General features: G+C 40.8%; 1 protein-coding gene across 1 annotated transcript in view; it reads right to left on the bottom strand.

The window, feature by feature from the left end:
- The window catches only part of APC (APC regulator of WNT signaling pathway), a 103,252-nt gene extending 96,741 nt beyond the window's left edge, over positions 1 to 6,511 (bottom strand). Inside the window, exon 1 of the mRNA XM_065861175.2 lies at positions 6,234 to 6,511. The gene's annotated coding sequence lies outside the window, so the exon portion shown is untranslated. The remainder of the gene's footprint in view (positions 1 to 6,233) is intronic.
- Positions 6,512 to 22,649: the final 16,138 nt, after the last annotated feature.

The following is a 22,649-nucleotide window of genomic DNA, read 5'->3' as shown; positions in this document are numbered from 1 at the left end:
CATTTTCAAAATAGTTTGATGAATCTTAACCTATTCCAAAGGTTGTTATACACACAAAGTAATGGAGGTTAACTGTTGCTGGCCGAAGTGACAACACCGTTGCAGTTAAAAACAAACTGTTGCACTTTCTAACGTCCTCTTTTGATACTTCAAGTAAACAAGCAATGGATTGCATTATTGAAGTAAAACAAAGTATGCTTTTTTTTAACTCCGGATTTTTTTTTTTAATATAGAAACATTTTATGTTTCAATTATTAATGACAATTGAATACTTCACTGTTTTCATTATCATGCAAATAAAAATAAGAGCTCTTGTTAAATCACACTGCTAGAAGCCTTGATCATTAAAGCATCTCTTAGGGTAACAAGTAGAACAAATGCTTGTAGAACATGAACATACCTGCTCAAATTCTTACACCACAATCTCATGAAAAGCTTAATTCCTAGAGTTAGTACATTCCACAACAGTACTGTTACCATATCTGAAATAACACTTCTAATAAACTTAGAAACTGAGTCTAATCTCCAAACTACTAAATTCCAGTGCCGCTAACTACATATCAACGTGGTAAATTTATTTCCCACAACATCCTTCATATGCTCTCAAACATATTCAAAGAAAGCTACACAAATGTCAACTATACAACAGGAATCCTGGAATGTATGTTCAGCGTGGCAGTAGTTTGCACATTAAAAATGGTACATACAATCTATGAAAACTGAATATCCTATTCCTTAACGAAGAACCCACATACATATGCTGCAAGGAATAACTAAACCTTCCCCTGCTCCTTTCCAAATCAAAAGCACTAAAACACAGGTACAGCTATATACTCACCTCAATTTTACTTTGCTCTGCAGCACACTCCTTTGTTTCTCTTAGTAACAACATAGAACTACTTGTCTACTATCAACACCTTTTCTTACATTGTCCCCCAAATCCAAGACAACTGGCATGAAAAGCAACATTACTCTCATTAAACTTGACAAGCTTGGCTATCAATAATTTCTGAGAACAGAGACCAGCTGCAAGATAAGACATTGTGAGCAAGGACTTTACAACCACAGAACAGTAACAACGACCCATAACAAGTAGGAGAACCATCACTATATAAAGATGGACTTGTAGAGAAGAAAAGCTCTGTCAACTCTATCCCAGCAGAGAAGGCCACAAATTTATTACAAAGACTGGTTATGACAAACTATTAATTATAAAACCCCCAAACAAGAATCACACTTCACAACACCAAAAAATCTCTGCACACCACATGCCATATTTCTTAATTTTTATTAACACCTCTCAATTTCTAGGAAACAATTATACTCCAAAGCCACATTCCACAAAACTACTAGGTTGGACAAACTCTTTGTAATAATTCTGATGTAGTAACACTTTGCTCCTGTATCTGAAGATTACTCTCTTCTCCAAGGACAACACAAGTAGCAACATGGATTCAGATCTGTTTTGCAGAAAATAAAGTCTGTGACCAAAGATATTGCCAGGACCTTTGTCACAAAAAAAATCTTGCAAAGACAATCTGAGTAACTTCCATTACAGCTACTGAGATACATTTAATATTACAGTACATTTGATTTTCACCACCATGTTTGAACCTAGTTTCTTGCTCATCTAACCAGAGCCTCAGTCTACCTCATATTTTATTAAAACGAATACTTACATTTCCATATTCCCAAAAATCAGTTACGAAAAATACTCCTGTATAACAAAACAAACAACACAAAAACAAACTAATCACACATCAGGAGACAAACTAAAACAAGAAGCAGGAATCCTCTTCAGCATATACTGTGACAGCTGTAAGTTCTATTCTGACATGCTTACTCAGGCATTCAAATAATTTTGTTACACAGAAGTCATCCCACTACCTAAACATGGAGTTTGCAACTCAAACAAAAACTCCAGTAGAGCCCATAACAAAACAAGCCAGAGGGGGCTTGAGGGAAATGCTTCTCATTCATCAACTGAATTTCAACTTATAGTACGTAAAAAAAAAAAAAAAAATCTTACTTCAAGAAATAGAAGCAAAGCACAACCAAGTCATAAAATCCAATATATTACTCAAGTAGCCTGAAGTAAAAGAACAATCAGATGAAGTAGGCATATTTGCGTAATGTAACTTAATAGCTGTATAAAGTTTGTGTGTTATATTGGATTTTTAATACTATTATATAAGAAAAATTATTGCTGAGTTCTAAAGAGATTCTTAGCTGAAGTTATTTAAATAGAAGAACAGCAGCAATGTGGGATCTCCATAGCAGAGCCTTCCGAGAGGAGAAAAAGCTCATATGATCCTGAGAACCTTTTTCCATCAATAAAGGGACAGCCAGCTCACACAATTTATGCTTTCATGATTTCTTTGCACTCTCGTCATACAACAATGAGAAGTCCTAGTTTCCTTCCAGTTCCCTCCCCATGCCAGTTACTACAAACAGGCCAACCTACTAACAGCCAATTCAGTTCTGTGAAACTCAGCATGTTTCAGAATCTATTTAAAGCAATCAACACTCATACCATTAACCACACAAAGGAAGCTTTTAATTGTTATTTAATTTCCAGAAAAAATACACAATTTTCACTCAAATAAGTGATGCCTTACTGTGTCACCAGAGTTCTATTACAGGATAAGAAAAAAAAAAGTTCATGTATTCCCCAAAAAAATCACAACATTAAGAGAGGTATCATTTTACTATTTCACACAAGCCTAAATTATTTTTATTTTGAACTGTAAAGTCTATGTGAGCGAGGTCTCTTCTTCCATTAGAGATTAATATTCTATCAATTTGTGGATAAAGTGCACCCCCAAGGAATAACACCACATTTATGAAAGATACCTCAAAATGTTATTGATCCTCAAACTTCAGGGTTTTAGTTTACCACTTCCAAAGAGAAGTCAAAGTACTTGTGCTCTCTAATACAACTATACTTACTAATTCAAAAGATAATCTTGTCAACTGAATTTTATTTCGCATCTTCTGAAAATCCACATGGAAGTAATGGCAAAATGAATTCTCTCTGATCTCAAAAAGCATTCATGGCTTTAAAATTTCTCATTTCCAGTAGCGATGACTAACATGAAAGCAATTATCCTCTACTAAAGACACAAATGACCACACTTTTGCAACCCAATTAATCTTTAGCAGTCAATTCAAATTAGCATATAGAATCACAGAATCATTTTAGTTGGAAAAGACCTTTAGGATCATTGAGTCCAGCCATTAACTTAACACTACATACTAACACCTATACTAGACTAGCCTTGTGACCATGACCAGCAAGCAGTATCAGAGATACTGTTACAGTACCACATGGACATAACAAAAACAAACAACTATTGTTTTTTTCAGCCTTTTTTGCCATGTACCTACCCCTCGCATAATCTCTACTGAAACATAACATCCCTGCTAAATATAGATCTCCAATATTTTGAGTAAGTGCTTACTGCCTAGTGGCTTTACCATCCAGCTACAACTGATGCAAAAAGATGCACATTTTCAACTAAAACTGAATGGCAGTCACCCAACAACCCAAGTTCTAAAACAACATAGCATGATTTGCCATTGAAATCACCATCACAGGTTATTTTAATGAAGTCATACTTGTAATCATAACTTAATTACGATCAAAATCCCAACAGTGTGAGATAGTAAATATCAAAACACTAGAAGATGGGTATGTGAATCTGAAGGAGTCAAAGTTAAGACTTAACAGTAAAAGTGGGTTTGCTTTGCTAATAGTGGTAATAAATGCATGATGAAAATGGTATGAACTTGAACTGCAAACTAGAAGATCTATTTAAAGACAACTACCAGATTCTCAGATGAGTCCATATTCATTTATTTAGTACAGTCATACTGCATTTTTAAGCTTACAGTAAAGACTTCATCAAAAGCTAAGCTCATTTTTAACATTCATAATACTGATACTCTCATTAAAATAGGAAAAGCTAGCAGTGTATGTATATTTTATTCACCAAGCTGGTTAGCTACATAATTTCAGTCCACTAAGCCATTGCTTATTCCATCACTATCCTATGAGTTACTAAAAATTATCCTGTGAAAACATGGTAACCTAATACAAAGGAAAGAAAAACACGCATTGCTTTCTACTGTCCAAATTAAATTGAGACAACTCAAAGGAGAATATTTGAGGCACCAAAAAACCCACAAGGATTCTTACACAGGGTTTCAGATAGTATGAGAGAAGACCACAGAACTAATTGATTTCTATCGTATAGTGCTATGAAACAACTTCTACAGCATAGTTTGAAAGGGGAAACAAGATGCATGCCATCCTAAATCAGTACGATGCTTCCACTTACCACTCGTGATATTTCAGAACAACTTGCTATCATAAAATATTTCTGTTCATTGTTATTGAGCTGTTTGAAACAAACAAGGGAAGTTAACTACAATAAAACAACTATTCTAAATAAAAAAATGCAGGTGTTCATTGGGGCCAACAGCTAGTAGTTTAACACTAATATAGACCAAAACAGAGCATCAGAAACTTTCTGCCCACAGTGGCACAGCACATTGTTGATGGTATTCATTGGACATTCCAAAGAAACTATAGTTGAGATGTTAGTTACTTGACAAACATTTTGTGCAACAGATGCCTAGGTATCAAAACTTAACACACTTGAGCATGGATTTCACTGCATGAAAACAGCACACATGGTAAGACATGTTGTTATGCTCAACAGTGTTTCCTATTGCATTATTTAAAGATGAAAAAATATTATATCAGCTATATCAACATTTGGATTTCCACAGGTTTTTTGTTTGTGGTGGTTTTTTTGTTGTGTTGGTTTTTTTTTCTTTCCCCTCCTTTCCTCTATATCACTAAATATAAATACCTTTTACCAAATAATTAAAATAATTCTTTTGAAACCTAAAGCATCAAAGGAGAGCAAGTATTTCCAGGGTCTTTCTCACTGGGCAGAACTATTCTATAAATAGCCTTCGCCATAACTAAAGGGAAAAAAAACAAAAAAAAAAAAAAAAACAAACAAGGAAGTTGAAGCTGAGGGATAACAACGATCTCACAACGTTCAGTTTAGGCCTACTATTTCATGAGTGCTCAGGACCGGATGAATGCATCTGGCATACAACTTTTTTAAACCCAGTCGGAAAAAAAAAAAAAAAAAAAAAGACTGCAGCAACTGAATAGGAAAAAGGTTCAGTTTCTCTACATTTCAATTACTGACCTAATCTTACTTAAATCTTACCACAGCCTTAACTTACCAAAATGTTAGCAGTACTCCTGAATTAAAACTTTCCAGTCTGTGCTTCTCCACTACTACATAGAAAAATCTCCTCTTATTCAATCAGTAGCTGGTAGAAGAAAGTACATCAAAACAGTTTCTGCAAAACCTTGTTTTGTTTTTCAGAAAGTTAAAATTTTCTATCACAGCTTTACCAAAAGGCTTGTCTTCCCTGTTTTACAGGTTACTAGCATCATACTGTTTATAGTTATTATGCAGGGGGAGCAAGGCAACAAGTCAGTTCTATAGTTTACTACACTTGTATCTTCACTTCTCCACTATTCTGCAGATACACAATGAAGCTGACATTACAGAAATCTGAACTCTTTTACTTTACATTCAATCACTTCTGAACCTATGAATGGCCACTGAGGGATCCACCTCTCATTACAAGAGGTAAGAGAGGGCATATGACAGTTGAAGTTAAAGACTCATCCAACAGTTAGGAAAGAAGGTCTTTGCAGGACCTGGCCTTTAAATATCTTTTCATAGAAGACAGAAGCTGAGCTCTTCCCAAAACCTAGTCCCTAGGCCTTGACCCTATTGTCTTCATATTCCAGTGGTATTTTAGTTATCAAGTATCTGAATGCTTACGGGCATATTACGAAGACCAAAATCACTAAATTAAATCGTATTACACTATTAAAAAAAAAAAAAAAAGCGTCACTACTGCCTTTGAGTAACACCCACTAGACCTGGCTCCTTCCGAGTGAGGGGCAGCACGGACGGGATTCAGCCTCGTCCCGGCTTGGCGACCCCTCGGCCAGGCGGCAGGGCCGAGGGGCGGGCGCCCCCGGGGAGAAACGCACACAAGCCTTCTCCAGACAGATGCCGAGTTGAAACTCGCCCGGGGCGGCCGCTAGCAGGTGCTGGCCGAGAAACTGGGGGCGAAGGGCCCGGTACGGAGCGGGTCCCCTGGGGCCAGCGCTCCGGCCGACAGGCACTCACCTGTCTGCCTTCCGCTCCCCGCCCGGCTGCGCCGCCGCGACTCCTCCGCCGCCTCCCGCCGCTGCTGCCACCGTCGCGGACCCGCGAGCTGCGCCTCCTCCCCGGAGCGGCGTGAAGGGGCAGCCGCTGGGCGCGCATAGGGGACAGCCACCCCCCTCCTCACCGGCGAGGACCGGTCCCTGCCCCGTCTCCCCAGCTCCTCATCCCCGCGGCAGGCTCCGGCAGTCCCGGCCTCCTCCCCAGCTCCTGCGCAGGCTCAGACCCTGCCCAGCAGCCACCTCCCTCAGGCACACCTCAGCCGCGGCGCCCGGGCCCTCTCCCCGCCAGCCCGGCTCCCCGGCCACCCCCTCACTCTCTTCCCCGGACTGATCTCCCGGCCGCCATCTTGCCTGAGGGAAGAGGAAAACGCGCAGGCGCAGAGGGGAGATCCCGGCCGCAGCGGCGGCGACGCGCATGCGCGGAGGAGGTAGCTCCTGCGCCCCCGTGCCCGTGGTGCACACCTGCAGTGCCGTGACACGCGCGGGCTCAGGGGCCGGGGCTGCAGAGTTGCGGCCCTTCCCACCCTTCCCGTCCTTCCCGTGCACCGGGACTGGGCGGGGCGGGGCGGGCCGCGCGCCATGGGCCTCGCTGAGCTCACAGGGCCCGGAGTGGTGCCGGAGTGGGTGCAGCGAACAGAGGTTCTTCCCGAGGGGTGGCCCGGCTGGACCGGAGAGTCATGTACTGTCGGGAAAGCAAATGTCACTCCAGTCTTTAAAAAGGGCAAGAAGGAGGACCCGGGTAATTATAGACCGGTCAGCCTCACCTCTGTCCCTGGGAAAGTAATGGAACAGCTTATCCTTGGTGCCATCTCAAGGCACATCAGGGATAAGAGGGTCATTAGGGGCAGTCAGCATGGCTTTACCAAGGGTAAGTCATGCTTGACCAACCTCATAGCCTTTTATGAGAATGTAACAAGGTGGATGGATGATGGCAGAGCGGTGGATGTGGTCTACCTTGACTTCAGTAAAGCCTTTGACACAGTCCCTCACAGCATCCTCACAGCTAAATTGAGGAGGTGTGGTCTCGACAATAGAGTAGTGAGGTGGGTTGCAAACTGGCTTAAAGAGAGAAGCCAGAGAGTGGTGGTCAATGGTGCGGAGTCCAGTTGGAGGCCAGTATCTAGTGGAGTGCCTCAGGGGTCAGTACTGGGGCCAATATTATTCAATATATTCATTAATGATTTAGACGAGGGAATTGAGTGTACTATCAGCAAGTTTGCTGATGACACTAAGCTGGGAGGAGTGGCTGACACGCCAGAAGGCTGTGCCGCCATCCAGCGGGACCTGGACAGGCTGGAGAGTTGGGCGGGGGATAATCTGATGGAATTTAACAAGGGAAAGTGTAGAGTCCTGCATCTGGGCAGGAACAATCCCAAGTTCCAGTATAGGTTGGGGCATGACCTATTAGAGAGTAGTGTAGGGGAAAGGGACCTGGGGGTCCTGGTGGACAACAGGATGACCATGAGCCAGCACTGTGCCCTTGTGGCCAGGAAGGCTAATGGCATCCTTGGGTGTATTACAAGGGGGGTGGTCAGTAGATCGAGAGAGGTCCTCCTTCCCCTCTACTCCGCCCTGGTGAGACCCCATCTGGAGAGACCCCATCTGGAATATTGTGTTCAGTTCTGGGCCCCTCAGTTCAAGAAGGACAGGGAACTGCTGGAGAGGGTCCAGCGTAGGGCAACAAAGATGATTAAGGGAGTGGAGCATCTCCCTTATGAAGAAAGGCTGAGGGAGCTGGGGCTCTTTAGTTTGGAGAAGAGGAGACTGAGGGGTGACCTTATTAATGTTTATAAATATATAAAGGGTGAGTGCCATGAGGATGGAGTCAGGCTCTTCTCAGTGGCAAACAATGATAGGACAAGGGGCAATGGGATCAAGCTGGAACACAAGAGGTTCCACTTAAATTTGAGAAAGAACTTCTTCTCAGTGAGGGTAACAGAGCACTGGAACAGGCTACCCAGGGAGGTTGTGGAGTCTCCTTCCCTGGAGACATTCAAAGCCAGCCTGGACACATTCCTGTGCGACCTCACCTAGGCATTCCTGCTCCAGCAGGGGGATTGGACTAGATGATCTTTTGAGGTCCCTTCCAATCCCAAACATACTGTGATACTGTGATACTGTGATACTGTGTAGGAGGGACGGCTGAAAACACGGGATCACACAGAATCACAGAATGTCAGGGATTGGAAGGGACCTCGAAACATGATCGAGTCCAGTCCCCCCACCGGAGCAGGAACACCTCGATTGAGGCTACACAGAAATGTGTCCAGGCGGGTTTTGAATGTCTCCAGAGACAGAGACTCCACAACCCCCCTGGGCAGCCAGTTTCAGTGCTCTGTCACCCTCACCGTGAAGAAGTTTATTCTCATATTTAAATGGAACCTCCTGTGTTCCAGTTTATACCCATACCATGCCCAACACCGCATGCCCTGGCAGAAACCTCAGTGTACCCACGCGTAGACGAGTACGGAAGCTGGAGGAAAACAGGTGTATCCCCTTTGTCTGTGTTTATTTGAACCCTCAGGGAGCAGTTTCCTTCCACAGAAGGTACATTCTTCTCCCTCTGACTGCATTAGCCCCTGTTCTGAGTGAGTTTTACCACCAACGGTTCAGCTTCACAGTGAGAGAGGTCTGTCCTCAGACGGCACCAACATGCCTTGGGCTGGCAGAGGTACTCTGATGGCCAGCTCCCGGCCGTAAGGACCGGTTTTGTGCCACGACCCGTAGTTCTGCAGTTTGATAGCTGAGGTCCTTCTTCACTTCTGGCTTCCACTTCCAGGTGACAGGCTTGTGCACCCTGTATTTCACTTCCCTACTTGGGCTCATATTTCTTATAAAGTTACTTCAAGTGGATATAGCTTCTGTGGCCTCCCCAACATGAAGCAGGTGTGGGGTTATGAATCCCCAGCACCCCAACCGCAGTCTAGAGCAGACAACTCTTTGAGCTTCATTGTGCCAGCCTTGCCATCCTTGACACCCCCACCTTTTAGAGTTTTGTCATTAAGCAATCTCACTAGATTTGTAGCTACCTTCTTTCTTTTGGTGTATATGAAGATGCTTTTACTACCAGTTTGAGCATCTGTTGCAAAGTGGTCTTCAAATTATTTTTTTAGTCTTATTCATTTGACCTGCAGTGTTATACAGCTTTCTGTTCTCATTTGGGCCTAGACAAGTTCTGCCCCCTTGTTAGTAACAAATTGCCTTGCCAAGCCTTCTCTCACTTCTTTTGGACAGAGCTCATTCTAGAGTCTGTCACAAGTTGCTGTCAAACTGCAGGTGTTAAACAGATGTTTAGGAAAGCCAGTACATACTGTTAAATAGCTGAATCTGGGCATTTGTGGTTTGACTTTGTTTGTACTGCTTATTTTAGTAATAAATTTTTTCTGGGATTTGAATATCCCTGTTCCATTTCAAGAGCCAGGAAATGGTATCTACAAACCATGATCACGAACAGCTAAATACAAGTTGATAGGAGTTTGACCAATATAATGAAAATTGGCAGAGTAAACTAATATTAGCTGCTTTAAATGGTATATTTTACAAAATCATATTATGTGTTATGCTGATTATGGCTTTTTGAAAGACAATAGTTCTTGGTAATATTTTTGTAAATTCAATCACCTTTAGCTTCCTCCTGACTAACCTAGTGCCCTTCTACAATAGAGTCATTCAATTCGTGGACAAGGGAAGACATATAGATGTCATCTATCTGGACTTCGTAAGGCCTTTGATACAGTCTCTCACAACATTCTCACCTGTAACTTGGAGATATTTGGGTTTGATGGATGGACTGTTTGATGGAGAAGGAATTGGCAGGATAGTCATGTCAAAAAGTTCTAGTCAATGACTCAGTGTCCAAATGGAAACCAATAATGAGTGGTGTTCCTTAAGGGTCTGTACTGGGACTAATACTTTTTAATATCTTCATCAATGACACAGACAACAGGATTGAGTGCTCTCTCAGCAAGTTTGCAGATGACAGCAAGCTGAGGGGTGTAGCTGTATCTCCAGAGGAATGGGATGCCATCCAGGAGGACCTTCACATCTTGAGGAGTGGGCCCATGTGAACCCCATGAAGTTCAACAAGGCCAAATATCAGGTCCTGCAGCTGGGTTGAGACAATCCCAACTATCGATACAGATGTGGGATGAAGGGATTGAGAGCTGAGAAGTACTTGGGGCTACCGCTGAACGGAAAACTGGACATGAGCTGTCAACGTGCACTCACAGAAAGTCAATTGCATCCTGGGCTGCATCAAAAGAAATGCAACCACCAGGTTGACAGAGGTGATTTTCCCCTTCTACTCCACTCTGGTGAGGCTCCACCTGGAGCACTGCATCTAGCTCTGGAGCTCTCAGCACAGGAAAGACAAGGACCTGTTGGAGAGGAGCCAGAGGAGACCACAAAAATTATGAGATGGCTGGAGCACCTCTCCTATGAGGAGAGGCAGAGAGACTTGGTGGTGTTCAGCCTGAAGAAAAGAAGACTCTGGGAAGACTTCATTACAGCCTTTCATTATAGAAGGTGAGCTTGCTTATAAAGATGTAGAGAGACTTTTTACCAAGACCTGTAGTGACAGGACAAGAAGTGATGTTTTTAAACTGAAAGAGGGTGGATTTAGATAAGATATAAGGAAGAAATTCTTTGTCATTAGGGTGGTGAGACACGGGAACAGGCTGCCCAGGGAAGCTGTGGATGCTCCATTCCTAGAAGTGTTCAAGGACAGGTTGACTGGGGCTTTGAGCAACCTGGTCTAGTGGAAGGTGTCCCTGCCCATGGCAGGGGGATTGGAACTAGATGATCTCAAAGGTCTCTTCCACCTCAAGACATTCTATGATTTGCTTGTGTGTCAGGTGGAGAGTTGTAACAAAAGCAACTAACTGTGCATCTTATTCATGAAGAATGAAAAGAGAAGGAAGGTATGAGGTAGCAATTCTGTTTATATTTTCTTATTCACTGTTTCCTAAAGAATCTCTGTTGAAGAAATCATAAACAAGCCACATCCAAACAACTTTAAGAAAAGTAAACAACAGCAGTGTTAATATACTATTTGCAGTCCCTTGGTTCCTTGAGGTAGCAAAGTGAACATATGCATTTGACTTGGAGCTGCACCTTTGTGCTGAAGCGCTGCAGTCAGAATTATCTCCCCAGCAAAAAAGGAGAGTATATGCCCCAGCAGTGTGATCCTGAGCAGTTTGGAGTTATGATGAGAGCATTTCAAGTAGCAGCTACAGCACTTTGGCAGCTATAGCTCCTCTCAAGCCCCTGGGGCTGAACACCTGCTGCACCGCACGCAAAGAAAGAAACTTTGGCTTATGTACCATCTGCCTGCATGAAAAGGAGAGCAAGTCACTGTATCAAGCTCTAGAGATAATCTGCTTTGCACAGGGTGAGGAGATAGAAGAAAGGTGTAAAAATAATAACTAATTATGATTCTCCAGAGACCAGGCTGTAGCTGCTCTAAGTTGTGGCATAAGGAAGCATATGCCACTAGACATCAGTAGGAATTCACCGTCACTGTGACCTCTCCTTTCTCTCCTGTTGTGCCTTGAGGAAACACAGGATGTGCTTGTGTGCCTGCTGGGGAGTTCACTGAGTAAGGGTGAATGGTATTCTGTGGTAACATAAAAGTAGCAGGCTAGACTATGGTCCTTAGCATAGCCGCTGAAATAATCTCCTTTCTTGTCTTTTCAGCCTGCTGGCCTGTCACTCATCTGAAGATTGCTATTGTACTATTTATAGTTTAGTTTTTCAGAGCGTGTTCAGATAGTGATCAGTATACCATTGCATTAAATGTGTGACGTGCACAAGTCCATTTCTGCACACAATCAGTAAAAGTAAGACCACATGCCAGAAAGACCCCAAAACATACTGCGTGACATAAAATGACAGAAGATCTAATTCAGTAGTTTCACAAATGAACAAGGTGACCATACTGAGGATACTATACACTCTGAAAAGTTGTAGCATGTTCTAAGGGAGATTCATCCGCCAAGAAAACTTTAGCTATTGGTTCGTATCTTCAGATGTTTATTGTAAGAGGGACCTTTTTCAGAAGTGCTTTCACAGAGGCACTTCTACAACTCACTGTGAACATTTTTTTATTGCCATGAGTTTAAAGTAAATGCATGAAAAATAAATTGTTTGTCAATGATGTTGACTATATTGCTGAGGAATCATATTCTCCATACTCCGAAGAAGAAAACATTTCTCACAATGGGCAGTTTACAGTGTTGTGGATTTAAACAGCACTTGGTAGGAGCCATTTTAGCAACATTTACCTTTCAGAAGGAAGGCCAGTCCAGGGGACCTTCAGTAAGTAGAAGTATAGAGACAACAATTGAGGAAGCAGTTTTACACATCTGCAATTGAGGGACTAACCTGCTCTGTCTAAGGATTGCCAACCGCAAATACAAATGACCTTTAACAATAATGACTTCCCTTTTTATGTTGGGTCTGAGCAATTAATAGTTTAATATTAAAATGTCTCTTATTTATGTACTTAGTCTTGTGCCAGACAACAGTAGATAGAGGTTGCTGCGATCAACAGAAAAAATTAGGAAAGCAACCCAGAGCACTTTATACCTATGGTATCAAAGTGTAGCAAAGGAAATGGTCCTAAACTTGGATATTCTGTAAACCCAGAATCCTAAAGATGTAGTTAGAACTGTAAAGCCTTTGTGTGTGTTTGTGTGTGTGTAGTTAAGTATCAATCCATCAACTAATTGGATCAGAGAACTTGAAGCAATGTAGCATGTTATGAATCATTGGTGGGTTGTCAGGTTCACGTTAAGTTTACACTTCAAAATGAAAGCAAAAGTGAAAAAAAAAAACCAAAACCAAACAAAAACATCCACTAGATAATCCACTAGATACTAGTGCCAGAAAAGAAATCCCATCTTGGGGTTACAAGATTAAAAATAGAGATGGCTGTTAAAGCCACATAATTTTTAAGTAATTTTATCCTGTCAGTCTAAAGGAAAGTGATAGTTGCATGGAATATGTCCAAGTTTCTTGTGCTGGAATTGAAGTGGAAAAGAAAATGAGATATGAGGGTCTTCAATACTTATGAAAACTGGCTTTGAGTTTAGTTCAGAGTATGAATCATTTTGGGTTACGCTCAAGTTCAGATATCAGAAGAGGTCTGGACTTGCACCCTAAATCTTCAAGTTTCTAAATGAAGGGTGGTGGGATTTGTGTGGGGATGGGGTTTTTTTAGTTTGTTTGTTTGGAGTTTTCTGTGGTTTTGATTTTGTCGTTGTTGTTGTTTTGTGGCTTTTGCTTGGTTGGTTGGTTGTTTTTTTTTGTGGAAGTCAGATGTCTGCATCTTTAAATAACACTGTTACCTCCTTTGGGAGATAGAAAGGGCAGAGAGATCCAAAAGACCAAATTCAGTTAATGTGCTGTACCTACCAAAGTCTATTAAACCTTGAAGATTTTATTAACAGTTCTTGCTTTACAACAAGAGGAGTCAGTAGGCAAGGAGACAGAGTTAGAAACTCATTCTTGGATTACTGAAAAGACCTGGAAAGAACAGAGAAGCTGCTAGCTAACACATGGGCAAAACACTACCCATGATCAACAAAAGAATTATACATTGTACCCCAAGCTACTATAAGCATATTAACAAAAATTGTGTTGTGAGTAAAGACAGGCATCTGCCTGCATACTAACAAATCAGCACAGATACTAAAACTAAACTTATGAAATAAAGATGTATTAATTTGGTGATGTAGTCAATTCAAAAACTGAAAAAAATATAGCTGTGTTATAATCCTGTCTCTGTTCTTCTATGTGTAGGAGTAACTTATTGCTGCAAACAACAAGAATAATATGGATTTCAAAAGAGCCCTAATCCCAGTAGAAATAACAAATTTTTATGGATACTTCCAAATGAAGCAAATCTCTGTTCTATTCCTCAAATTTTTCTCATTATCAGATACAACTTCTGACAGAGTTTTTTATCAGGGAAGCAACTATGTAAAAGTGTGGGTTTAACATACTTTTCATCTCACCTGGTTGTTATCAAGAATAAATGAACTAACATGTCTGGTACCTGCACTTGCAGTTTTCTTGGAGGAAATTGTAGGAGGGGAACGGGGCAGTATTTTTCAGTGTTCTCCAGAGTATGACTTTTATATGACAGTCTTCGTATTTCATTTCAGCATGCTTATGCTGTAATAAGTGCTATAATAATTATTTTCATTTAATCCTTAATTTCTGTGAAATGTGAGTAAATATGGCGGATAACACAGTGCACTGTTTGGTTAGGTCATGGTTTTGGACACCCTATGTAACATTCATCTCAGGCATCTGAAGTTTCTTTGAGGATACTACACAGGGCAATTAATACAACGTATTTTAGACATTTAAGATAAATTATCTGGTAGAGTTACCTGTTTCTGTCCACTGATTATAAATGGAGTCTAGAGGGATCAGTTTAGCCTTTATATTCTGAAAGGAAAACACATTAATCTTCTCTCATATACCTGTACTTCAGAAAATACAATACAATCATTCAAAAAATTAATGCAAATAATACACTTTTAGCAAGCTGTGTAAAAATCAACACACATAGATGATTTTGTGTAAAATATGTAAATTTTGAAATTTGAAATTTTGAAATTTCTGATAGTTGCTATCATTGGTCTACGTTTAAGTCATGTAATCTTTATCTGAGATACTGCTACTGTTTTCCTGAAAAAAAAGCCCTCTAGGGCCTGAATTGTCAGATCTAGGTCAGGTACAACTCAATTTAAAGTAATGCATTAGTATCAGTGAGATCAAACAGCTACACCCGTGAGGATCTCTGAACTCGATTTTCTTTCATTCTGAAAGTCTATATTCGTAGTTCACTGATAGCAACAGTATTTGCAATGCTTATGTAAAGTTCAAGATAATCATAGTCTCTCTATCCACACAGTATTCTGGAAAAATCTTTGAAGGCTGCCTGAATTAAAAGCTCATGAGTATAACTGTATCACTGACAAAATCTGAGAAAAAAAATAGTTGAGATGCTTCCATGAAAGTTTGATTTAGTGTGGTATCCAAGCTTCCTTCACTTACGTGATTCATTTACTGAAGTGCATATAATAACCAGTAATTTACAGTGGACATGTATCATGGAAGCCAAGTTTATCTAATCATCATTGATTTGACCATTGTATTGCAGCACTGTTTGAAACTCTGAAAGAGAAACGCTGACCTCCTACAGCTCACATAGCATCTGAATAAAACTGCATAGCCAGGGCACTGGCAGGGTCAGCTGCTCCATGGGGCTGAGGGAGACACCCAGATCAGTGGGGCAGGGCATTGCCAGCCAGGGCCTGTCCCACAGCCTGGGGCACCAACGACCTCTGTGGGGACAAGGCCACACCGGGATGTTAAAGCATGGTGGGGGTCAGGATCTGGCACAGTGAAGGAGTCCAGCATCAGACACAGCCTCATGACCGGTGGGCAGGTTGATGGTGACAAGGCAGGACCAGGGCCAGTTGAGAAGCTGACCAGGGTCAGCGTCGAGGACCAGATGAAGGGGGAGCATGATCAGGCACAGGCAGGGCTGTGAGGCAGCAGGAGCTGGGTCTTGAGGGGCTGGGCAGTAGAGCCTTTGCCAAAACTGGCTCCCACAGCACAGGGTTTGGCTCTGTCTGGGAACTTCACCCCCCAGCTGATCATGTAAATTCCAGCAGCAGCACAGCTGAGGGAAGCTGTCATGCAGAAGGAAAGTCACAAATGCAAATCAGGTCTGAAACTGATGAGAACTGCAGTGGGATGGTGCAGTAGTATTGCAAAGCAATGTATGTTTCTTATACATCAGAATGCTGATATTGGCAATTGTTTCTGGGTCAGCATGTGCCACTTCACAGAATGACAGAGCTACTAGGTACCATGTGGAAGTCACCTTAAAAAAGGTTGTTTGTAAATACAAGCACTTAAATATTAAGAAATCTGAACAATGCCTGTGCAATCTTCATTAATTTCATTTGCGTATGTATACTACAAGGCAATGCTTGCTCATACAGTTATGATATCTTTTCACAGTAATGAAGGACCAGTCAGTGAACCACATCTACTGAAAGTGGGTGTGGTTTAGTCACGCTCCGTGTGAAGAACAGTGTTGTGTTTGTTCTGAGTGGGGATACTGCTAGTTTTATTTGAAGCCCCTGAGTTCATGTGTTCAGAGAGAGAGTAAAGAGTTCTTTTCTATTCATCTTCTCTCATGTGAAATGCCCTCTCAGGCATCTTTTTTTTTTTTTCCCAGGGTGAACTGTCCTAGTTGAGCTGTTCAGTACTAATACAGAAGGTGCACCAAGTCTTCCACACCCATCTGTATGCCTCTTCAAGTTTTACTTTATACATTTTGAGGCAGAGGCACTACAACTGTGCATAGCCAGCCAAATATAGGGTTACACAGCAGCATTGTTTGAAAATTGAAGTAGACTATGCCAGCAGGACCTTTCTAATGCACACGATTACTGATTCTTTCCAGGAATGCCATTGGATTCATGTGTCAAGAGAAGTCAACAACATCCATACTGATTCTTCCCCAGTTGAAAGCATTTATCCACACTCCCGTTAATTGCTTTCTTTTTGATCGCTTCCACCATCTTGCCCAATGCAGAAGTCAGGGTTACCGCTCTGTAGTTCCTCTTCTGCACCTCCTTAGGAAGCCTTTTAAAAATCCATGTCATACTGACCATTCTGCATTCCTCTGGTGTTTGGACCTGCTGAAAAGAGGTTGTGCAATCAGTCACTCAGCAATATCCTTCAGTTTCTTTAGAGCCCTTGGGCAAGTACCATTGAGTCCTGGTGGTGTGGTACTGTTCCATTAGTTTTTCTCCTGGATTTAAGGGAAGTTCTTAGACACATTACCTGCATGGAAAGGTTTGCACTCCTGTCCTCCTTGTCCTCTTTTGTAATTCAAAAGCTTGATTCTCACAAACAAGTTCAACGTACGTTGACATTTCTAGCAAGCTAGGCACAAATGAATCATGTAAGAAACTGAGAAATATCCTTGTGATGATGCAAAGATATGGTTAAACTCATGAAAACACTGATAATTTTTAAAAGGATTGGTTACCTCTCTGAAAGTAGTAATTGCTTTTCATGTATCAACTGTATTATGTCAAAATAAATGACAATATAGTGAATCTTCTCTCATAAAAATAACAAGAAAAAATGTGTATTTCCACATACATTATAATCACAAGAGGAGACATAGCTTCAAAATATTGACACATATGCCTATAGCTCCGTGTGTTCAGTGTGTCTGCAAATTATGAAGTACAGGGCAAGCACAGTGTTCCCTATCTTAATTTAAGATTTTGAATTTGTGAAAACAAACAAGTCGAAACCAAGAGGTTGTTAACACAGAGGTAATGTGGGCAAGAGACTTGGCTTCTGCTCCTCCCTGAGCGACCGATTGTTGACGTGTTTGGCATTATCTAGTTTGTAACACTGTTGAAAAACCAATATAGAAGCCAAAGCCCAAGCTGCCAGAAGCTTAATTGCATATGAAAAACTCGACAGAAGCAAAACATGGATTGGTTGACTGAAACTTTGTTATTGATATGAATATGTAATAGGAAGATTCCAGTCTAAGCAACAATTACAAGGATACATTTGCATAATTAGCAACTGGAATAGAAATCAAGTATGGGATGGATCACTGTGCACTTTTTATTTCTAGAACCTCAGTTTAATTATCTATTACTGTCACAGCTGCTACGTGGTTCTTAAATACTTTCACTGATCAGTTTGCATCTTATAGAGAGGTTGCCTCCTGTACACATTCTGTCCTGGATGCAATTTCCTGATATAATCTAACTCACTGAACTATGATTACACTATTAAAAAAAAATTAAAAATCTGTGGTTTACTTCTTATGCAGTTCACTACGTCGAGAAAGCAAGGAAGGACAGGGTAGTACAGAAGGTCAATTTTACCCATCTTCTTACCTATAGTGATGTAGCTATTATGGGACACTTGAAAAAATAACTGACTCCACTACAGAAATTATAGAAACTAATAATTACGAGATGTGTTCTATTTGAACGAGTCTCAAGAAAAGGGAGGGATTTGATGAGAGGAACAAAAATATTTCAAAACTCACTAGGCATAATGTAGAAAGACTAGGCATAAAGTAACAGAAACCTAACAGAGAAACAAGAGCTCTACAGAGGCTGGACATGAGGCAAAGTGGGATGCCCTGGGTTTGCAAGCTGGGAAAGCTGAACATTCCACTAAATGAAGAAAGAGCTACGTGACTTTTGCTGAGTAGCAGCACAAAATGACAATATGCTTGCTCAAGAAATTAGGTCAAGAAGCTGACACTGGGGGGGCACCAGGCTGCACAGGCCCTCGTGGACCACTAGAGACCCCTGATGAAGACTCTTGGGATAGATGTTGGACTTCTAGAAGAGGACAGGGTGTATGGAAATAATTTATGTTTAATGCATTAACTAATCAGTAAAAACAAATGAATATGCAAGAGGTATATGTAATAAATACCAAGAAGTGCAAATCATGCACACGCTAGATTAGAGGAATGATCCTCCAAGCATCCAGCATGCTGTAATAGAAGTGCCTACTTTTTAACACCTTCCAAACAGTGTTAAGGAGTCTTTTTGCTGACTTTTCAGTATCACCCCACACAGGCAAAGAAGCAGGAAGAGCTGAAGGAAACCAGAGAGATGCTGAGCACAGAGATAATCAGTGTCCCCTCCTCTGCCCATGTTCCCTGAGCTGCAGCAGCTCAGACTGTGTCAGGGACTCAGTGCCTCCATGCAGCTCCTCTTCGCAGAACTCTGTCATGAGGTGGTGTTCGGAGAACTGCCACCAGATGCTTCAGCAGCTGGAGGGTCTGCTGGCCCAGGGTGAGGTGAGTTCCCAGAATCACAGACTGGTTGAGCTTCAAAGGGACTTCTGGAGATGATGTTGTCTCACATTGTGCCCCTGCTCAAAGCAGGATTTGGATGTGAGGGTGATCTGGCTGCAACATCTGTCTCCCCGTTGATCACCAGGGTTGATTCAACTGATCTGGCTGGCTAGGCGGGTGTCTCCTCCCTCCCTCAGAGCCGCCTTTGTGATACGAGCATCCTCAATGCACTTACTAGGAGGGAGAGGCCCTTTCCCCCACTGTTTGTTCATGTTAGAGTATTAGTGAAAATCCGTCGCTTGTGATTAGTCATTTCCCAAAGGAAGTGTAGAGATTTTTTGCTATATCCTCTTGCTGGAGTTGATGAGGAAAACCAGCAGTCCATTTTCAGTGGAAAAACAATAAGAGGGAGGTTAGGTTAATGAAAAGGAGGAAGGATGGACTGAGGAAAGGGAAAGCACAACACAAGGAAAAGGAGAAAGAAATAAAAGAAAGGAAACCTGTGTCTTGAAAAACAAAGACACCAAGGGAGCATTTCATTATCTTATATTTTTCTACCAGTCTCTGCATATTGGCACAGTCACTGCATTTCACTGCTGTGTCATTGATATTCTGCAGCTTCCAAAAATATAAAAGTGAAGTTAGCTATTTTTCGTTAAAAAAGGAAAGTAAAATAGGAGACAAACAGAGCTGCATTATGAGGAAAATTATTTTATTCAGTGAGTGAATGAAGGGAAAGAGTGACAAAAGCTTCATTGCTTTAATTTATGCTTTTTGAGCTGTATCCATCTGGGAGCTTTGCCTGCAATAGAGGCAGCTTCGAGGTGGTGAAAAGGGGAATGTTACTGCCTTCTGTAGTCTAGAAATCGTACATCTGTTTCCTTTGATGCTGGGATGCTGGGATCCATTTTTAGAAATCATTGTAGAAATATTATCTTTATATATATTTGAGAATTACTAAAGTTAAACTTTATATAAAGACTGTTGTCATGATTTTTGCAGTTCACTTGTTCAATTCAGTCTCAGGTATTCTTGTAATTTCTAATCAGAGCTGCATAGTCAAGGAAAACTTGAGGAAAAAAAATCAAGTATTATTTACTATTTGAGTTGCGGTGGTAAAAACGATTTGTGTTCAATTTCAAGGATAAAAAAATCTAATACATAACGTGCTTACAGCAGTATTCTACCCACAGTCTTTAGCTGTGTTTATCTGTCAGAGAGGTGACTATCAAATGGAAAAATATTAAGGTCAGGAATTAAGCTATCTTATTTGTAGCATGAGGGCATTTGAAATGTTTCTGGTAAAACATGATTCTAACCAGAAATGGCATTTATTAATAGCCAAAGGATTTTGGCCAGTATTTAGTCATATTTCATAGACAGCTGGAGTGATGACAGCAGAGGAAGAGCCTCAGCTGAGGACGCCTGAGGTTGTTTACTTGCAGCATTGGCCGAGCATTGGTCAGAGATTCAATTCTTTGTACGAGCATCCCCATTAGAAAAATGTTCATTGTTTTGCTGCAGGTGTATGGGCTAACAGCTCAAGTATACAGAGGGGATCATTGAGATCATCTGTTTTGAGCCTCTTGGGAGGATTATTTCTGTTTTATGCTGTTTGTTCATCATAAAGCACAAGAAGTCTTGGAAGGATAAGGTGAGAGTGCTAATCACTAGGCTATGGGGGGTACATCTGCATGATATTTAGCACAAATACAAGCTCTTTCTAACTGTTTGACCAAGCAGTCACATTGCTGTGATTAGTGCAGTTTTGAGGTTTAAGCTGGTAGTAGTGATAATGCCAGAGGACACAAAAGGTACTGTTAAGGGGCTGAAGCGCATTGGTTGGAAATTGTATGATGAATGTATAGTTAAACAGTAGATCAGCTCCCTTGAAGGGATCCAGGGTTCAAGACAACATCCTGACACTATGGCTGCTGCAAAGTTGCATTCTTTACACCGATACACAGACATTTGATTAACTTAAAAAAATCACCAATACCAATTGTATTTTAAATTTTACCTACTTTTCTGGTCTTGGTTTTTGTTTTCTTTTTTTTTTTTTACATCTCTGTCTCAGGGGCTGCTGGTTTTGGGGTCCTGTCTATTAATCCTGTCTAATCCACATTTTGCTTTGTTTTGTTTTTTTCCTTTGGATAAAAGTCATTTTTGCCCACAGGCTAAGACTGATTGACAGCTCTCTCATTTTTAAATACTTGAAGTGCTGTAGCCGCTTTTGCTTTGTACATTCACATGCTGCACTGTAAATTTGTCATATTCTTAATATTAATACAAGTGACTGCTTTACCAGGTAATTCTTAGCTCTGCTTAAGTGACTTATGCAAAATTCATGATATTAAGTATTAAATCAATATTATTTTTTTGGTAGTGCATTTTGGAGTTTACTGCATCTGTAGAGATACCCATTAAAAAAAAAAAAGAATATTTTACCTCTGTATTAAAAATGTTTGAAGACTGCCTCATTAGGCATGAATTATGTATCATATCTGACTGCTGCTTGCCCGTGTCAGATTAGAAAAGGATGTTTTTCATTTTATTTGCATGCTTGTAACTGGACAACTAAATGAATGCAAAATTTGACACTTAATTTCATTTCAAAAATGCAACCACTAGTTTCCAAGACTGAAGGAAGTGTATAGGGATATTCATCCCAGTGTGTTGTTCCAAACTAGAACGGTTGTTACTTGCAGGACTTCCTGAGCGTTGTAACTACATGTCAGCATTTTTATTCCATGGATTTGTCCAGCTGATCTTTAAGCATTTATGTTTTTGATGTCCATAACACTCTGTACTAATGAATTATACAACTTAACATTTGCAATAGGAAAAATTACTTCCTAGTGTTTTTCTTAAGTGCTTTGAGTGGTAATACAGTTTGATACTCCCTCTAATTACAACATTAAAATAAGTGCTAAAGGACAAATAATGTGGCATGTATTTTATTTAGCTGCTATTGGAGGCGAATTGTCAAGGAGACAGCTATTGTCAAAGGACAGTCCATACTTTTCAATATTGTGAGCTGTTTGGAAAATAGATTTCAAACTGCTGTGAGTCTCTTATAGTAAGGGTATTTCCTGTATATATGACATGTTTCACAATCATTCCTCAATCTCTGCTTTCTCTCCCCTTGAGAAAATTAAGCAGAAATCCTCTTTTTAAGTCACTTATCTTTGTCTTGTGAGAAAAAATGTGATCTGATGTGGGAGCTGAAAGTTCACCAGAGAACCATTGCTTTAGGGTGATCTTCATCAAGCACTGTTGATTTCAATTACTTACACTTTAAGAACATTAAAGAATTTACATCTAAATATCCTTTAGCCTGTTCGTTTCCTCTTCTGAAAGATGTGTCATACTACCTTGTCATTAAACTTCATATGTACGAAAAAATGGCTCAGAATACTTTTTCTTTTAAATGAAAGAGTGAAAAGAGCCATTGAATACTTCAAACTTCTAATTTGTCCCTATGTACTTCAGCTAGTATCT

This window comes from Patagioenas fasciata, chromosome Z (assembly GCF_037038585.1).
Source record: "Patagioenas fasciata isolate bPatFas1 chromosome Z, bPatFas1.hap1, whole genome shotgun sequence".
Lineage (NCBI taxonomy): Eukaryota > Metazoa > Chordata > Aves > Columbiformes > Columbidae > Patagioenas > Patagioenas fasciata.
This window is presented reverse-complemented; position numbering and strand designations above follow the sequence as displayed.